The following is a 6,174-nucleotide window of genomic DNA, read 5'->3' as shown; positions in this document are numbered from 1 at the left end:
GTCACTCAGTAACACGCGCAGTTATATACACACTCCCGTAATGAGGCAAATTAATTCAGTCTGTATTAATTATAATCATGTCACTACTGCGCTGTTACCACCTAGGTGCGGTATTTTTCTCATGACTGGAAAACTGTTATTATCGGAACATGAGATGTAAACATGACGGCAAAATTGTTCAAATCAAAATTTAAAAAAAATTCTGATTGGCAGGGAATATCATACATAAACTAATAAACTAGCTCTCTCTCTCTCTCTCTCTCTCTCTCTCTCTCTCTCTCTCTCTCTCTCTCTCTCTCTCTCTCTCTCTCTCACACACACACACACACACAAAGGAACAGTACTCTGTCTACTGTGAGCTGTAAAAAACCCTAAGTTGTCTCTCCTTTTTCTAAACAACAAAGTTCTATGGGGCTCTCACACTTTTTTCTGTACATTTTTAATTTGTTATATATATAAATAAATTTAAGCCTTTTTTATCATCTCCACGGTAAATCGGTTCGCCTAAAGTATTAAATATTGATAAACAACCAAGATCAGGCTAATCCTGACTTCCAGTAAAGTCCGCCCAAATGGGAAAAAGTGAAACACCTAATAATAGTTTATTCTGAGAACTAGGGTAAAGACGAACGCTTAAGACAACGGGAAGTCACGTTAATGAAATTCCAATAATCAAAATAAAAAATCTGTTCTCCAGTCAGACGCGGAATTTCCGGTAGCTAGGGGCTGTCTATTTGCCAGTCCTCCGGAAAGAAGGCCGAATATCTCAACATATCGTACATCCGTGTACTGCTAAAGATGACAATTAATTTAAACGCTCAAACTCTTGGGTCGCTTTGTCACTACTTCTCCTTATTTGGAAGCGTCGTCTGGAGTTCTTAGAGTCTATTTCTCCAAGTAAAGTGCGTTCACCTGTCGCAATAAGTTGATGGATGTCAACAAAAAAAAAAAGAATTTCAACCATGTGACCTAGGAAAACACACTTCTGCAGAAAAAGACGGACTTTTTGTTTATTTTGCGAGTTTTTCCAAACGTAAAATACCTTTTGTATGCAGACATAATTTTGTTTGTTAAACTCAAACTACATTTTCACCCATTGTTTCTTAAGGTTAAGAGCATGCATTCAGTACTTCTATTGTGTGTGTATATACATACTTGTTCAGTTGACAGTTGGATCGCCCTTTCACAGACAGAATTCGATGTGACACACATCTCTATGCCACACGTGTTATATTCGATGACTAATTAACAAATGAATTTTAAATGACGGCCCCGTCACTTGGTGCGACTTTTTTTTCTCCACACTCGCTATCTACATTGCTTGATATACATAGAGAAATCTAAATCTGAGTCAGTTTTTCTGGTAAATCAAATTGTCCTTTATTTGATAACACATTGGTTTACTCAGTATCGATACATATGTTATTGGTTCGTGAATATGTGTTGCCAAATCCCCAAATCCAGCAAAGGTCTATGGCTGAACGGAATCGCATGTTTATAAAGTTTAATTTTCTAAATGTTTATCGTTTTTGTAGTAAACAAACTAGATCCTGATTTATAAAACCTTACTCCAAAAAAGTGAGACCAATGGTTTGGTTTTTTAATACACAAGAGAACCCCCCCCCCCCCCCTCTTTCCGACCCCTTACTGTGGACAACCATATGTCACAGAAGAAATTGATCACTTCCTCTGGGTCGGTACAATCAAAGCCCATAATGATTTATGTATGAATGTTAATATACCTTTTGTCTTTTTACATTTACCTACAGAGTAAAGTGCTAGTCTTCGTGTTATGTTAAAAAGGCACACAGCTGTGTGTAATAGCAAGGCCGCTATATGAACACAGAGACAGCTATTCCGCAATCTCGTGACACAGTGAAGAGATAAGGGCTAATTATTCCTCGAACGTAATCAATTAAAAGGGCGCGTTAAAAGTGAGTAAAGGTCCCCAGTACTCTGTCTCCGCGCTCTACTCTTTGTATGCCGGGTTCCGTCACCGCTGAAGCGCGTCTTCGGATACATTAAGTCTTTGTGGAACCCTCTGATTCCATGTTAAAGTGCACACTGCGAGTTCCTTGACGAATCTGTCCGCTTCAAGGGATTCTAGGAGTCGTTAAAGTGCGGCGAGTACTTGTTGCTGATCTAATTGGCGATATTACGAGACTAAAGGTACAACTGCCACAGTATGCACTAAAAGCCGTACAGGGTGAGAAACCACGAAAAAATGTACCGGGCGAGACAGTTACCATTTTTTATTGCTTGTTAAAAAATTGTTTGTAATGTCAATTACCTGTTTGAAAATCATTTTGTGTTTTAATGATTTGAAGTATTCCATTCTCTCAAACCTTTCACATACATGGTACATGAGGTACAATAACATATTTGCATTAAATTGTGATGTCAAGGGTCTAATAAATTAGATAAAATATCATAATGCAACATAGTAATACATGTGAAAATAAGCATAAATAAGAAAAAAATAGTAATATAATACAAAAAGTGGTATAAAAAGTGAATGATCATGTAGAGTAAAGAGTTTCACCCAGACCAAAATTTTACTCTTGAGCAAGAGATTCGTAATTATAAAGAGGACGCAATATTTGACAAGTAATTATGATGACGCGTTAACGATGCCGTGATGTTAATTCGAGAACAAATTGTTCTCGTTATTTTTCTGGAGCTTACACAACCTGGCCATATGTTACATTGATAATGATATTGGTCCTACTTAAAGTAACCGATGTCTACATGTCAAAGATAGGGTTTACAAAATATATCAAATTCGATTCAAATTATTCTCTCAAATAATTAACATTCAATGGTACATGAGGTACATAAACGTATTTGCGTTGAATCATGAGTAATGTCAAGGGTGTAATATATTATGTATAGTATCATAATACAACATAGTAATACACGTGTCAATAAGCAATAATATGAGGAAAACTAGTAATAATACAGAAAGTGGTAAAAAAGTGGATGAGTTTAATTGGTATTCAATACGCGAAGAGTAATAATAAATGCTAGAATCTCTTTTCTCGTAACTGCAAATTTCACAACCACATGCAGAGCAATACCGGTACTACTACTTTATCAAACAGGTCAAACTGTTGTTAATACAGGGGTAGATTAAAGAATCTTATTTTTGTAATAATACCATACATAGATTTCTGTGCTCGCTAGTCTAAGTGTTTTTGGCTTTACAAAAAGATCCACTACTGGAAAAAAGAGTAACCAAATATTTGAATTCACTCATAATTTCAACAACGTTTAATATTATGATAAAAACTAGTTTTAGGCTTATATAGAGCCTTTTGAAAAAAAACCTAAAATCTTTGTTTATTCTACATTGACATTTAGTTTCCATTGGGAACAGCTAGTACACATGGAATCCATCTAGTGCTTCCTGAAGATCATCAGAAGTCGCAGACATAATAACCGTATCGTCCGCATGAAACAACAGGCAAAATTTTAAGTATAACATCAACTCATCTTCAATGGAAGAGCTAATACTTTGTAACCCAACAATACTTTTATGATTTTATCTAATAAAAAAAATATTCTAGGTCATTAATACCGATAAAAATAGAACATAAAAAAAGGAGATAAATTCACCTCTTCACTGCACGTATCTATTAATAAATGTAACCCCCTCCCCGGTCCTGCGACATCTGATCTATGACTGTGTCCCACTTATATCTTCCCAAGTCAAGGGTTTCTGATCTCCACCTCAACTCCTTAATGGGCAGCAGAGAGGACTGGGAACCTTTTCTAGCGAAGATGACCACTAACCGACCCATCGGGTAGACAGTGTATATAAAAGTTCGGCCTCTATAAAAATATAAGAAGATTTGTAAACTAGGAATTAACGTAATTTAGGTTTGGATTTATATAAGAGAACACGGAACCTCCAAAATAGACAATGGATTGATAAACGGACATGAATTATTGGTCTTGAATTAAATAAACTGAACTGATGAGGATTTCTACATTTATTTTTTGTTCTTAATATCTTTTATATACCTATAAAGGACACGTCACACATTCAACTTGTACAATTATATCATGGCATCAGCAGTCAGCTGTTGGGGATGAACCACAAATCACGACTGTTAAAAGAAAACCGCTTGAATTGACCTTACTAGGTCGGGATGTCACAATGAACGTTTTGGAAGGACATGATGTTTCACCGAGAGGCCTGATCAATGACTTGGTTTCCCATCTCCGGCGAGGGCATTAAAGTTAAGAATGACTTCACGAATTGTGAAAATGTGGTTTTCCACGAATTCTGTTTAATTAAATAAAATCCCACAATATATACAACAGTGTCAAGCTAGTGCAGAGAAAGTTTTGATTCGAGGTCAAGAGAAACCAAGCTGTCAATCTTAGCAGACCATGCAGGGGAACGTGCATCTGAAATGCGTGCGCGGTCCCGTCCCGGCCGTGCACAAAACGGCAATTGTGTATACACACGACATTAGCCAATCAGAAATTACGAAGGGACAGGTAAAACAAACAAATGAGTTTCTAGAAAAAAAATTGTCTTAAACCTGTGTTTCTGAATAAATGTTGATGCTATTTTTAAACACAATAAGCAATAAAAATTAATGTAGACAATTCTGAAAATAAACGCTTTCAAATTGAATGAATAATCACAAAAGTACAGAAACAAACAGGCCAGTATAATGGAGACAGTGGATGTTCTAATGGTGCAAGACGATGTCCCACAAAGGTACTTCAACAGGCGGTCTGCGTCTGTAGATAGAAATGATGTTACCAGTGTGAGTTACACATTTTTAAACCACATACTACAGAATCTTCGGACTACTTGAGAAAAAAACGTCTACTTTAGCTTGTCAAAATGACACAAAATAATTAGCTCTAAGACTGTATGGCTTTGCATGGACAGGCAAATGAAATATTTGAGATATATTATTTAAAAGCATAAAACCACGTTCCTCTTTTGGGTAGATTTTTCATCACATTTCACTGGATTTTCATGGCGTCATATTTATTCACCAACATGATAAATCTATTGAACCAGTCATCTCGTAAAACACTTGCAGCATTCAGATTCAGTGGTGTCAGTGGTCGCTGCTGGGTGAGTGCAATTTTTAGTGTTTATAGTTCTTGGGGGTGTTTAAAGGGAGACCACATCCTGACAAACTTAGTGTAGCATCAGTGGAAGGGGAGGGGGTTCACGTCCTGACAAACCTGTAGTGTAACATCAGTGAAAGGGGGGGGGGGGTCACGTCCTGACAAACCTAGTGTAGCATTAGTGGAAGGGGAGGGGGTTCACGTCCTGACAAACCTAGTGTAATATCAGTGGATGGGGGGGGGGGGGGCTCACGTCCTGACAAACCTAGTGTAGCATTAGTGGAAGGGGAGGGGGTTCACGTCATGACAAACCTAGTGTAGCATCAGTGGAGGGGGGGGGGGGGCTCACCTCCTGACAAACCTAGTGTAGCATTAGTGGAGGGGAGGGGGGTCTTACGTTCTAACAAACCTAGTGTAACATCAGTGAAGGGGAGGGGGGATACTTTCTGACAAATTTACCTAGTGTAGCATTAGTGGAGGGGAGGGGGGATACTTTCTGACAAATTTACCTAGTGTAGCATTAGTGGAGGGGAGGGGGGATACTTTCTGACAAATTTACCTAGTGTAGCATTAGTGGAGGGGAGGGGGGATACTTTCTGACAAATTTACCTAGTGTAGCATTAGTGGAGGGGATACGAAGTGAGGGTGTTTTTGTTTTGTTTGTTTTTTTGTTTGGATTTTTTTGGGGGGGGGGGGTTAAAGACCTGGGGTATGGCTGCCTCCTCCCCACACTTTCAAAGACGATGCTACATACCTGTACTGGAAACATGGGTAAACAACAGGAAGCACTGGTTATCACCCACAGAACCGGCAGCTGCGTCAACAGGATAACGTCAGAAGTTCCACACACCTGTATGGCTGGGCTCAGAAAGTAGGGCATTCCTCGAACTCGTTCTGATTCAGAAAGTCATCCCCAGCACTTATGTTCCTATTCAAATACCCTTTCTTATCCTCGCCCCACCATCTCATCGGCCCTTCCCATCCAGCCTTTGTATGTTGGCAGGAGATCTGAGTATGAAAACCTAAATCTACATGAGACTCGATCGAGGTACTGCTAGATAGTCGTTCATGTAAGTA

Source organism: Crassostrea angulata, chromosome 7 (assembly GCF_025612915.1).
Source record: "Crassostrea angulata isolate pt1a10 chromosome 7, ASM2561291v2, whole genome shotgun sequence".
NCBI lineage: Eukaryota > Metazoa > Mollusca > Bivalvia > Ostreida > Ostreidae > Magallana > Magallana angulata.
This window is presented reverse-complemented; position numbering follows the sequence as displayed.